Below are 14345 nucleotides of genomic sequence, written 5' to 3'. Positions count from 1 at the left end.
ACATTCAATCCTCCAACAGTTTTTTATATATACATATATTTATATATGTGTGTATGTGTGTGTATATATATGTAGATATATATTAATCTGCTTGGAACTAGATTAGCACAAAAGATATCACGTCCTACTCAGTATATGAATCAGGGTCAAATCAACAGCATACCCTTAAATTTTTAATCAAAATGGCAATCTGTCATCCCTAAGAGAGTTAGGTAATGTTTAAGTGACTAACATGAATACATACCATGTTTTAATGGAGAATACAGGGGAGAACTTACTGAAGCACAGTACTTTGCACATACTTTACTCCTTACATGAGAAGCTGTGATCCTACAGCATGTGTATCCACTCTAAAATGAAAATCATCTTTAGACCTGAATTCTATTTTTTGAGGGATTAATGCATCTTTTACTTTTCAGATCTTGCATACTGTAATTTTCTGAAGTCTTCTCGTATAATGGTGTACATGTAATAATGTAATGTTGTTAGTTAAATTCAGAGCTTTAACTTTATGCATGAGCATTTTCTGGTATTTTTTTTTTCGCAGTCTGTTAACCTGAGTAATGCGGTCTGTTCAGAACTTGAGTGTGAATTTAAGGAGCTGGCCAAGGGGTCAGGTGTTTGCCTAATTTTCCGTAGCCTGAATGTGAAAGAAAGGTGGGTCAGGTCTGCAGAGACGTGGGAAGACACGGCTCTGCTCCGCTCCTGCTTTGCCCCGGTGGGAAACCATTCCACACAGGAGCCCCAGCGCTGCCCAGGTGTCGTGGCTAATAAGCCCCATGGAGAGTGGGATGGAGACCTGGAACGCAACGCCGACTTAATGTGTCCGTCTGGCTCCCGGAGCCGGCTGGCTTAGCCCAGGAAGGAGCCCACTGCCTCAGCTTGGACAGCGAGGGAAGATGCTCCCTTGGTAAACCTTTACTTTCTGTCAGCATCCGCTGTCCTTCTGCTAAGCTCTCTCGGCGTCCTTCATTATTCTTCCCACTGCTGTTCCCAGGGGGTCTGATTAAAATCAGTGGAAAGCTCCCTTGGATTTTACTGGCTTTGGTGCTTGGTCTCTGCTCCTTAATTTGCCTTTCTCATCTGTTTCTAACTCCGCTTTCTGTTTAGACTCACTTTGCCACATTCTTTGCATCCCTCATCTTCCCCCACTTTTGTATACTTTTATTCCTATTCCTGACCTGCTCGACAACTGTTAAACTACTTAGGCAGTGAGTAAAATACAGATTAAAGAAGTGCTTTCAGCTTTGAGCTAAAATGTGTTGACAGGACTCACAAGAGGCCTAGAGGAGACATGGAAAAGTGGCATAATTTTGGGAGAAAAAAAGCTAGAAAAATGATTCTCATCAGATCTGAGGACTCACTGTGATTTTGTGGCAGCACTCCTGGCTGCCTTAATGAGGTCACGAGTCCACTAATAGTGTGTAGGAACAGTTTTAATTGGTGATAATTTTAACACTGTTAAACGAAACTTAAAGGCAGCTGGAATTTAATTCTATCTGCACTATACCGGTGTAAATCAAAAGTAATGTTATTCAAACTTATGTTCCTCTTGATTAGCAGCACTTTAAAAGAAATCAGACTGTAACGCACTCCCGAATTTCAGATATCATACAGTATTTCCATTTATAACCTGACATAATTCCCACACAGCATATGGTATTAATCTGGTGTAAACACCATGTTATGATGATACCCGAACACATACAGCTGACATGAAAATGTCTTCAACTACAATATTTCCAAAAGCAATTATGTCTATATGGTTGGTAGTTAGCTTGCTGTGTGAATTTTTATTTCTTTTTCGTACGTACATGAAAGTACACAGGATGAAACATGATATATGAAAAAGAAGATATTTTCATTGTTTGCAGGGAAAGAAAAAAAATATTGAGAAAGGTCGACTTTTTTTGGCCTGTCAGGCTTTCACAAGGAAATCTCACCTTGATGTGAACACAGTATTTTTCAGTGCTGGTATTTTCTTAGTTTGCATCAGAGGGTGGATGTGTAGAGTACTGCAAGGAATACAGGGACACAAAGTGAAAATGATAACATTTTTGTAAGAGAAAATTGTCTCCAAAATAACTATTTTGGGAGATTTTGATATTCTCATTGAAGGTAACACTCCTGTTGATGTGTGTATGCCCCAGACATCACCCTCTGATGGTAGCCAGGCATTTTTCAATGTTCCTTGCTGAGAGGGGCGGGAGACCAGCTTCCCTTGCCCAGGTAGATGCATGTGTGAAATCCTTAAAAAAGTTGCCTAACATTGGAGTTGAGCCAATCATTTTCTTAAAAGGAGATAAATAAAAGCATGTCTTTTGGAAAGTAGACGGTTCCGATGGTAATATTTTTGCTTGAACACTTGCCAGTAGGGCCAGATTCACAGCTGGTGTAAACTTTTCTAGTGCCATTGAGTTAACATTAGTTTGAGATGGAAAATTCATTTATTAGGATGAAGTGCAGGTTTTCACAGATTGTTCGTAGCTCCACCTGCTACCCACACTCCCTATTTTTTTAGCCTTTCTGAGTACCTTTTTTTTTTTCCTGAGGATCCTTTCTTAAATTTATTAAAAAAGACAAATGAAATAAGGTAACCTCACTATCACGTTCTAATAAGGAAAAGGAACTGCCCAACAATCCAGTTCTGCACTCGTTAGTATCAGTATAAATTTGCAATGACTTCATTTTAATTACTTCATATTTGCACTCCAGCGAATAACAGTATGTTAGGCTGTCGATGGCTTTGTAAAGTGAGCATTTCTAGCTCATCCCTATTATTCAGTACAATATCTTAGTTTTAAGAACGGGACAGCTAAACAAATTGTAATGGGGCGAGTGTAAATCTGGAATAACTCCACTGAAAATTTACACCAGTGTGACTAAGAATTGGATTTAGCCCATTTGGTTGAATTCCTTTTAATGGCTTCTGCATGTTCAAGCATCCACCAGAGATTAGATGGAGCCCAGCAGACTCGCTGTTATCTGCCACACAGGCAGGACAGCGGAGGTGAAAGGGTAACGCATTATCACACTGCGCCACCTGGCCCATCCAACACAATTTGAGCAACCATAATTGTATTGATTACTTCTTGTGCTCATGACTAATGACCTCTAGCTGCAACCTTGCATTTTCTAAATCTTTTATATTCTGATTTAATAATAAGATTTGATTAAAAATTGCCATTAGCCAATGCCAATGATTAGTCAGCAGGACCGAATGCCGCCAAGTTGCAATGAGTTTCATTATTCTGGAATTAAAAAGGACAGAGAACTTCTCTGGGTTAATAATACAATGATTCTGTCTCAATCAGGAATGAAAGAAAACAACTCTAATGTACAAATGTAGCAAAATGTATGGCTATTACTAATAGCTGCATTTTACAGAGAAGTGTTTGAAGAATTAAAGGGACTTTGTCACAGGTGGTGGGGACAGTTTGCTTTTACTTTTTATATGTGATTGGAAAGCCAGTGTCAGATGGTGTGTGAGGGGACATTTTCCTAAAGAAAGTCATTTCCTTTGATGAAACAAGAACATAGGGTTTATTCAGTTTCTCCATGTACATCTCTGCTACAACAAAACAATGCAAAGTGTATGTAGGCAAAAATGAATTGTGGTGGCTTTAGAAAATGACAAGGGGATTTGTCCAGGTTATTTACCTTCTGAGAATGTATTAACCTATGATATTTATTTATTTATTTTCAAAATGATGACTTAATATTTAAACTAAAGGATGCATTCCTTTTGTCACATCTTCCACAGAAAATAAAAAAAGTATGCTGTTTCCTTTCAGGAAGGCAAAATATTTAAATGCATACTAATTTTTAGACATGTAGCTAAATTCTGCTGAAGTGGTATTTGGTTAATGATATGCTTAAGTGTGCACCTATGAGCTCTGCTGTCTCTGAATCAAGGCCCTGGTGTTTCTGAAGATGGGGTGCACTAGAGAAGATGCTCTACGGGGGAAACATCTGCTGTGGGATGTGGTGTTCCCTCAGATCCCGTTGAAGCTGACTGAAGGACTGGGTGACATTGAAGTCAATGAGAGCTGAGAGCACTCAGCACCTTCCAGGTTGAGACCTCTAAATAATAAAACACCCTCGAGGCACAGTAAAAGCATTTCCCCCTGTCACACAGGAGCAAGAAACCTGTCCTGTCTCACTTTCATCCTCCAGAAAACAAAACACGTCCCAAACCTGAGTTCATCAAGATTTTTAAGGTATTTGAATAAAGAAATACCTCTCTTAATTGCTGCGTACCTAAAATCTTCTGCCACCTTCAGGAAATAATTTTTAAACATACTTTGTTAATATAGTTTGCTTTTGGCACTGTTTTCCCCGCTTATTATAAGTGCCTTTAAAATGTTTCCATTAATTAAGGCTGCTATTATGGGCTACATCAATTTAGTAAAATTACAGAAAGAAGTGCTGCCGACACATCTGCCATTGACTTCTGTTTGCCTGAGCATTTTGTACCCCCGTGAATAGCACAGTGGGGAGAGAAAGCCGGCGAAAGAGAATGATAGAAAGAGGTGAATTCTGTCCAGCAAAACATGGAGGTCAGGAGAGACTCAGCTGATTACAGACTCATGTTTTCCAGGATTGCACGAGGAGAGTGGAAAGTTGGTTGGACTCTAGTTATAACAGAATAGCCCTCTTAAAAAATACTAGTTGAAATGCTCAGAAAATAAAAATGCATAAAATGTGAGTTTGAATATATGAGGTTGTGCTTTGGGGGAGCAGGCAAGAAGGAGGTTGATCTGAACATCTCAGTATTAACTTACGGAGGTTTTTATACACCCTCAGCTGAAAGCATTACTAGCCAGATTATAATTATAATTACCTTGGCTTCATCTCAGTGTTTATCTGCCATGACACCCACCCAGCCACCTGCCTGCTATTAATTCATTCAACACTAACTTCATCTTTTTTCCTTTTATCTTGTTTTTTTCCTGTTATCCTAACTTTAAAAAATGTGTCCGTTATTAGAAACAAACTAACACAATATTTGTTTGTCCATGACATCATGTGTTCCTTTGTTTAAAAAAAAAGAAAGAAAAAAAAGCAACCCAGAATTCTTCATATTATAAAAATAACCTGTTTGTATTTTAGAGTGAAAACTGGAAAGATCTGGCATTTGACTCAAAAACTCAGAACAGCTGATAATCTTCTTTAAATTAAATCTTTTTTTTTCATCTGAAATATTGCCAGATATTCAAATAGGAGGAAATTCATGACAAAGGGCAATAAGAGCAATACACAGTTGGCTTGTAGGGTTCCGCTGTACGAGTCCTGGATATTTGTTGCTGTTGTTGCTCCTGAGGTGCTGAAGTTTGTCATTCGCTCTGACAGAACAGACTCTCCTGTAAAACCATGCCTTAAAAAAACCCCACAAAACAAGAACATCTTGAAGTAACAGCCATTCCCATGGTGCTTAAAGCCTCAGAAGGACTTAACACTGCATTCTGCTATGGAGCTTATAGGACAGAAAACAGTTCTCCCCAGTATGCCTGGAACTGTGAACTGGTGCTGTTGTGTGGATGTCCTTTTGGATGTTCAGTGAGCGGTAGATTGAAGAATAAATGGTAATGTGTCAGAAGGAGCTAATTATAATAATGGCTTGGGGTCAGGTAAATGCTTCACTATTTATCTGACCCAACCACTGTTTATTATACTCCTTGTGTCAACACATTTTTACAGAGTGAAAATTAGCGACTAATTAATTTAATTTCAGGATTTAATGCCACTGTAAAGGAAAATAAGCAAGATTTATATTGAGTAGTGATTTTTCTAGAAGGGAGCACTATAAACATGGAAATGAAGAGTCTTTAAAAGCAGCTTTGAGTTGAATGGTGTAAAGATCTGATCCTGCAACCATTCATCAAGCTTCAGTTCATCAAACTGCACTTAACTTTAAGTATCTGGTCAAGTCTTGTTCAAATCAAAAGCACATGTTTAAATGCTTTCTGCACTGGGGTCTTAGACCCTGCTCAAGCAACATTTCTAACTTCGTCAAGCCTGCTTGCCTAGGGAGATGTGTCAGGGGGAAGGCCTAATTGCCCGTATTCCTTTCTCTACTGTCGATGCTCCTTTTTTCCATGACATTTCTGCTCTCTGTCAGTTAAAGTTCGGAAATGTCAGAATGTAAGACATGTTACCCAGACCTCTGTACAGATTTCGGGGGCACAGTTCAAGCAAGAAAATGAATGAAGGAGAATTTCTGAGGGAGTCTTCTTATTGCTTATTATATTTTTCAGCTCCCCAAAGTATGCAAGCTACTGTTTATCATTGATTCCTGACCTGTTTCAGCTAATGCAGTCTTCCTTGGTGTAACTCACAAAGGCACAGCAGCACCTTGTGTATATGGAGACAGTAATTCTTCACACTTTTATAGTCTTTTTAACCTGAAGACTTTCAATACTGCTGGGTTTGGAGGTTTGCCCATCTTTCCTGCTTTGTATCTTATGTTCTTAGATTGCTTTCCCCATTTTTCCTCCCCTCTATACTTTTATTCTTAAAGGAGGTTAGTACTGGAGAAGTTAAGGAATGCTCTTTCCAGGTCCTGGATGATTTCTTTGCTTTCAGTCCAAGCTCTACCAGTGGATGAAACTCCCTCTTCCCTGGAACACCAAAAGAGAGCTGTGGTGTGTCCCAGACAGATCCCCAATTCTGGATGAGTGAAGGTCCAGGGCTCCAAAGTGCACTGCAGGCTGCAGCTGGTGAACAACTTCCTGCAGTTTAAGTGGCTAGCCTCAGGAGATACAAGAAATCTGTGGCAGAGCTTAGAAAACAATCCAGATATCTTAGCTGTTCTTCCTCAGTCTTAGGCTTTAAACAGATTTCACTCCCAGTGCTGAATCATTGATTGCTGGGATTTCTGTTACCCTTTAAAATTATGGGCCACTGCAGCCGGAATCTCTGTTATTAGATGTATTTTTTTCTGATGATAAATTCAGGAAATATTTTAATAGCATGCAATTATCAGAACATGGCCACCAGTCTAAAACTTTTCTCCAATACCCTGCTAGTTTGGCACTGTGTAGCCAGCCTGGCTCTGTCTTGAAAGTCATCTTTTGTGTCAGACAGCAACTGCTGCAAGGGAAGTATGTACAGCTACAGCTTTCACCAAGACATGGACAGCTCTGAGGCTGGGGACTGAGGGGGCCATGCATAGGTCTTATGATCTTCCTTATTTCATTGGAAGAGGTCACAGAAGTCATCAGATTGACTGCAGAACAGTCCCTCAGAGCAATGCACCTTTTGTACTGAAGAACTGCTACTATTTTTGAAGCTGTGGTCCATGTGGAACACAAATCTTTCTTTAGCATGTATATCAGTGCATTAGAAATACCCTCAGGGGATGAGGAAAGGCTTCCTGTTCAGTGCAGTATTTCAACAAAATATTCTAAATTAGAGTAACATAAAACAGGCAAGAAAAGCCATTGTTGGGTTTTGTTCTTTATTTTCAAAAGCAACTCAAGGAGAAACTGAAGCGTGGAGATCCTTGACTGTAGTCAATGAATGTATTTTTTCTCATAAGGAGGTAAGAAGAAGAAAAAGATCAACGTACTGGAGGTCTGTGAATTCTTTCTACATTACAAAACTCATCAAGCTAAAATGGGTTGAGAAGGATGGTGCTGTAGAGACAGCACAGCAGACCACGGACTGTGTGTTTTAGAGGAGAACTTTGAATGTGCCCCATGTCCTCTGCTTCTACCACATGGGCCTTCCACAAAATCTATGCCCGTAAGATGGTCAGCCTGTGCAAAGTATAAAGGACTTTATACAGCATATATTACCCTCGTTCAAGAAGTATCTGCAAAACAGCCATCTACCTAAGAGGCAAATGTCCTAATATGCACTCAATAGCGATAGAAAATGGCCCTTTATTTCACATAAGTGAGTTACAAATGGAAAAACCTCTAAAAAATATACAGTCAGAGGTGTCCATAAAGTATTTTCTTCTACAGTCTCAGGAAATATTTTTCAATTGCAAATATTTTCCTTTTTACCGGTGCCATGCGGAAAAGGGCCCCACGTCATGAAGAGGTTGATCAACCCTCACCCTGCATGGGTCTCTGCTATGTCTTACAATAGGTTTGCTAGCAAGTGTCCCCTGCTGCAACCAGGTACTCTGCCTTCAGTTGCTGGCACTGGCCCCTGGGTAATGAACTAATCACAATCCTGCCAATCACCTGGCACTGCACCTGAAAGAGAGGTGTAAACTTCATGGAGGCCTGATCCTGAAATGACATTCCATATTAATCATGAGTGACCATCAATAATGGTCACTGTTCACTAAATCAGCTGTTAAATTCAGTCATCTTTCTCTTGATCGCTGAATGAAGACCATGAAGGCTCGATAAGGCTGAGCTTTGTTACTAGGCTTGTCTGACCACCAATGTGTGACTACTCAGAAGTGAGAATAAACCCAATATGGAAGGAAAAAAGCCCGCCAAACAAATGATCTTTAATGTCTAAAACATGCTCACTGGTTTTCAGACGTAGCACTACAAACTTTCTTTACAGAGTTTTAAATTAATTTAATTGCTTTTGATATCTTTGTACACAGGAACAAGAAAAAATATCAACTCTTCTGACTTCTGTGGCTTTTCCACGGGCTCCAGGTGTTCCTATAGGTAGGTCACCTTATCAGTCAATGCTTCATTAATAATATAATTTTTATTTCCACATTTTTTTTCTTTCTTCTTTGTATTGTGAGCTTCTGGAAAGCAAGGATTTTCTTTTGTCATGGTTTTGGAAGGCATACCAGATGTACAGTCTAATATGAATCTTCAGGTGTGACTAGAATAGAAACAAATAATAGTAAATTATTATGATTCATTGTTTTAGGCTATAGGGAAATGTACAGGAAAAAAATACCATGCTAAACTGACATGTTAAATCACTGGAAATGGACCCAGACTAAATTTTCAAAATCAGGGTAAGCCAAGGCTGTTGCTGGTTACTTCTTAATTAACTAAATGAAGCATGCACAGTCAATAAAGATCTAACTTTTGCAAGGTAAATAAGCTAGGACTTTTATGGATGCCAATAAAAGAAATGTTGTCTGGAAGATATTCATTACCTGAGTGGAAGATGTCTGTAGAGGCTATGGTCCAGAAAGTTAGTGGATTTAATGGCATGGGCACCGAGGATTGTGTAATAAAGTGCTGGTAACAGCAAAGAAGTAGCACTTCTTCAGTGCGAATATGTTTCATTAAACCAGCAGTAAATTGCATGGATTTTTATTGTTTCCTGGACTACATTAGCCAAGGTTTGACTAATGCTAGTGAGTCTACCCATTCATTTGCAGAACAGTAAGACTGGTTTACTGTTCCTCACAAGCTGAAAGGTACATCAGTAAAATGCACTTGGGTGCCTATTGTGCATGTGGAAAGGTGAAGAAAGCATTTGTGAACCAGCAAATTCTCAGGTATGTCTAGTACCCATTGTATGGTTAAATAAGAAAACTGGAAAGTCTTAACCTTTTCAGCTGTGGTTTATTCCCACCCCAACAGTGTTCTTGCAGTTTTGAAACTTTTTCATACTGAGACATGTTGAGGAGGAAGGAAGGAAGGACTGAAGTTTCTGGACAATGAAAATTATCAGCAGAAGCAGAAAAATGGTAGCGTGGTCAAGAGCAGCATTATGTACGTATGTCCTGGTATCACTTTAGAGTCATGTGTGCCCCTGCTTTTTGGTCAGACTGTGAGGAGGCTGATGACCTACCCTGTACCAGCTGTCTTTTAGAAACCCCCGTGGTGTCCAGGAGCAATGTAATGACTAAAGTTATTTCTCCAGGGGACAGATAGTTTGTGAATATGATAGCTGTTCAAGTGATACATGAAAGAGCGTGTGACTCAATATGCTCTAGTGGCTAGGCAGTTATTGTGCTGAAATAATCACTATTTCTAGCTTTTTTTACTTCTTTCTTGCTCACAGACATCCTTACACTTTTGCAGAGGGTGCAAAATTTTGCCTTCCTTTTTCAGCTTTGTTGAAGGTAAGGTAAGCCAATAGCAGGGCCAGGGCCAGGACCAGAACCAACATCCCATTAATTAAATCACCACCACTTCCAGTGTCTCCTGTTTCTTCCCAGTTGTTGGCTGAGGTGCTGATCTATACTCCTTTGGTCGTGTTTTAGGTCAACAAAGGTGTGCCACCCTGGGACCTTCAGTGCTTCCAGTTATCTAGTGCCTCATGTCTCATGGAAAAAAGGCATATCATCATGTAACCACCCATTTTGTCTCCAAATACAATGGAAAAAAGCTGGAGAAAGCTCAAGAAGATCAAGCAAGTTTAAAATATGGGTTACTGATCAAAACCAGATGTGTGATTAGTGTTTGGGGCACATCTAGATACAAGGATTCCATAATAAATGTGCATGTAAAAGGCCTATAGGTGCTGAAATAATACATAAAAGAATGACAATTAATTGTGTAATTGATTTTATTTTAATGATTTTTTGAATCTCCCTCACCTCTTGTAGCTTCTCCTGCAAATGGATAATGCCTGGCAGAATTTGGGGACTATTAGGAAACTAACAGTACATTCTGCATTAGATGACAAATGGCTTGTATGATTTTCCAGCTGAAGTATGCAGAGCTGTGGAACAGTTAAATGTATGTTAATAACTTTCCTCGGTTCTTACCTGGGACGTTTTGTACCTAGGCTGTCAAACAATCATTTGAAATCATGTGTTGCTCTTTTGATGCTAAAGTGGGGGCTAGTTCTGCTTAAATTTTGCATCATACCCATAGGAATATTATGCATCCAAGAAAAAGGTAAAAATGGCTACGCCAACTTCAGTGTTGCAAAACTGTTGGCTGTTCATCTTCTGCCACTCCATAACTGTTCTAGTACCTGTAATCAGAGTGCTAAGATGAATACCTCTTTTTGTCTGGGTGGATAAACATTGATGAAAATTGCATAATAATCTTAAAAACTAGAGAGAATGTTTTAGTTACTATAGCAGGGCAGATTTAGGATCTGCCACTGAAATTGTACTGCGCACATGAGTAACTGGTCTTATGGTGTGACTCAGTTGCTAACTGTTTATTTCTGATAACCCTAATATTTACAGTTTCAGAGCCTTTGTGGGATCCATTATTTTTACACGGGCACTTACAAAACTTCTTGAATAAATCTTGACTGCAGGCTTAAGAGATGCTCTTCAGACTGTCTACAGCTGGTGTCCAGTTTGGCTGCCGTGGTTGCTGTTTCCCAACAAGTGAACTGAGACTCAGGACATGCCAGCAGTAAGTAATGAAGCCTCACCAACTCCTTTAAAGGTAGATGCTCTAGATACTGTGGCATTTGAAGTTATTCTGATATAGGCTACCTGAATATGATCATATTGCCCCCCCTGATATAAGTGGAAATGGGCCTACATCGAAACTGTGGTATTGAGGCTGCCCTATTTTAAAAACTTTTTGGAAAAGACCCTACAAATATGAGTAATTATATTTTGTTGTGGAGAACTAAAAACATGGAAGCCTCTTATTCGCTTTTCTCCAGATCACTGATTTAAGAAGAAAAGGTTATCTTTCTTCCTATCCTTGGCCTCTGGGGAATTCATGTTCATTTTTAGTTAATAGCTGAAGCACTAGTGCAAATGCGAGTTGTGTCCCCGCATCTATTAAGATATAAATACCCGCCCTTTTCTCCCTCCTGTGGGTCACTATTTTAAAACAGGCAGTCGTAAATTTAACACCCAAGGTGTTGTGAGTGGAAGACTAAATGCAGGTGAAATAAAACCTACAGTTGAGCTTTCAAAAAAAGCTTAATTTTCTGATAGTTTTGTGATGAAACTGAAAATGAAAGAATTGCACCTCTGCTGTTGGAACAGAAGCCTCACTCAGAGCATGACATGGCTTGCTGACATGTGCTGACTACACAAACAACTCTATTTCTTCTTGCTTCAGCCTCTTCTTTTCATCTTTGCTTGAGGCAAAAAAAGTAATCGTGAAATACTTGCAGAAAATTAGAAGAGCTTCAAAATCCATGTGCATACCTTGGCCAGATAAATGGAGTATCGTTGTAGCTCAAATTTTGTTTGCGTGAAAGATTCCATTGAAGGTTATAGGTGATGTTTCCAGGGGATTTCTTCAGCACCTTGAGCCCCCATTATGTTCTTGGAAAGGTGAGACATTTTGGGTGATGATGTTATTTCTTTTTTTAAGCAAAAAAATTCCTATTTCATGCTCTTAAAAGCTTTGCTTCTTAGTGAAACTCTGGAATGCGTATTGATTCTCTTTCTTCTCTCAGAGGCAGAGGTGTTCTTATTCTCTGAATCCAAAATAATACTCCTAGTAACCATGACGGTCTGGAGAATATATACTGAGACAGGTATATAAAGAAAGATATAGATGTCTTATTAGGACAACTGAGTTGGGAAAAGATGATTGGGCTTTCACCAACAAATCAGATCAGTGATGTCTTAGGCCATGTCTGGAGCTTTTGGCTGCTGCAACTTTGCACCACAGTCCAGGATGCATCCAGATTATTTGGGTATTGCAGTGATTTCATTGTGGTATGGAGAGGCCTCCCCTCAGAGACTGAAGAGCTGTTGATATTAACCACTTTATTCTGAGGCCAAGGGCTCTGCAAGCTCTTCATTGTTGTCCTGCCAACACTTTTTTTTTTGTCCTATGCTTCTCTGGAGAGCACAGACTATCTCTTCAGACTCCAGTGCTGATATCACTAAAGATTTGGTGGTGTTGTGTAGCCACTTACTTATTCATTATTACAGAACATGTAACTTTTATTTCTGTTGCTTTTTAAAGCACTTTGAGAATTATTATGAGCATTGTGTGAATTCAGCATTATTTTTATCAGTTATATATACAATTTTACACAAGAAACTCAGATCACTGTTAACATTTCACACATTTGACCACCGTGTTGCTCTCTAATGATTCACAAGTAGTTTGACTAAGATATGAATCAGTAACTAATAAATACCATTAATCTGTCAGTCATTAGAAATCTTGTCTTCTTAATTGTTCGATGATCTGCTTGTTAAGAAAATCTAAGGGCTTTAAAGTTTTCAAAAAATGTAAATCAAATAAAAAACTTTTAGCCTTTTCAGATGATGTAGCCATCAACTATTAGCAAACTTATTATCCCTCAAAACCAGAAAAATTGTACTTTAGTTATCAACACACATTTAAACATAGTTGGGACTAAAATGTTCTCCTTAGTTAGTACCTTTGGGGATACATCTGCAGCTTGACCTCACCATGTCTTTTTCTATATTGAGCTAGTTTTGATGTTTTAATAGGCACGATATTACAACTTCACACTGTGACATAATATTTTGCCTTCAAATACATACACATAGGCAACACAAGGGACTGTTTGTTATCTTCCATGCGTAAGAACAAGTGCAACGTAAGATAAAATTGGAAGCAAAAATCTTAGGTAGTAAACTGTGTTTTCTTCCTCCTGGTTTTTCCTGATGAAGTTCCTGATGAAGGAAAAGTACACAAGTTGTTTGTTTGTTAGGTTTCCAAGCTGCCAATATATACAGTAGAAAAAAAAATAAATAAATCAAACTTCTGACAGGTGCAGAAAGAGAGAGCTCTGAGGCAAACTCTGACTCCCCAGGGTATTTCAAAAATTTTCCTCTTGCCAGACCCAAAATAAAATTCAATCTCTATGTCCAAGAAAATAAACAGTTCTGTTGACTTGCCAGATATCAGGGCTTGTCTCGGAGTTTTTATGAGATTCATGTAGCTGAAATTCAGATATTTCCTTTACCATAGATACTGGGCTGAAATGATACAGTTGTGGGAGAAAGGTAACATTGCATTTTGGAAAGCAAAGGTTTTAACTTATGGCAGCTGATTGACACGAGCTGTTTCAGTGACACCTGAGGAAGCATGCTTCAGCAAGCATGTCTCAATTCTTATTTCATCCCCTGTCCTTTTGCTTGGTGCTATTCCCTATCTTCTAGTCCTTTTCCAACTATCCTTTTCTTTCAAGTAACTGCCACTAAAAATTCCAGTCCAGACAAAACTGTCTAAATATGTGTAAAATGTTACAATGATTGGGACATGTGAATGCATGGGGAAGATGGTGGAGGTGGGGTGAATACTTACCTGCATGAGAAATAGTCACAGCAGTACCATGGTGTATGTCTTGGCCATCTATTGCCCAGCTGTAACCATACAAAGAGTGCTAGGTTTGGTGATGGCAAGTTGCATAGCCCCTACTAACATGTCCCTTAGTGGTAGCTTGTGCTGTGAAGGGATGTGCTGCTTGGCTTGGAGCAGTAGTAGGATCTCCATTACGGTTTGGAGGAGCCCATTCAGCTCCAGTTGCCTGACCCTGTACATGAA

The 14345-nt window shown here is 39.2% G+C and overlaps 1 long non-coding RNA gene across 1 annotated transcript in view; it reads left to right on the top strand.

Moving 5' to 3' along the window:
• Window positions 1-14345, top strand: part of LOC106896618 — a 92741-nt gene that overhangs the window by 60525 nt on the left and 17871 nt on the right. Inside the window, exons 8-12 of the long non-coding RNA XR_001413649.1 lie at window positions 548-910; window positions 8573-8639; window positions 9317-9436; window positions 9522-10625; window positions 11161-11261. This is a non-coding gene — a long non-coding RNA (uncharacterized LOC106896618). The remainder of the gene's footprint in view (window positions 1-547; window positions 911-8572; window positions 8640-9316; window positions 9437-9521; window positions 10626-11160; window positions 11262-14345) is intronic.

Source organism: Calidris pugnax, unplaced genomic scaffold, assembly GCF_001431845.1.
Source record: "Calidris pugnax isolate Ruff unplaced genomic scaffold, ASM143184v1 scaffold171, whole genome shotgun sequence".
In the NCBI taxonomy this organism is placed as follows: domain Eukaryota; kingdom Metazoa; phylum Chordata; class Aves; order Charadriiformes; family Scolopacidae; genus Calidris; species Calidris pugnax.
Note: the sequence above shows the minus strand (reverse complement) of the source record. Positions and strands in the feature narration are given on the sequence as shown.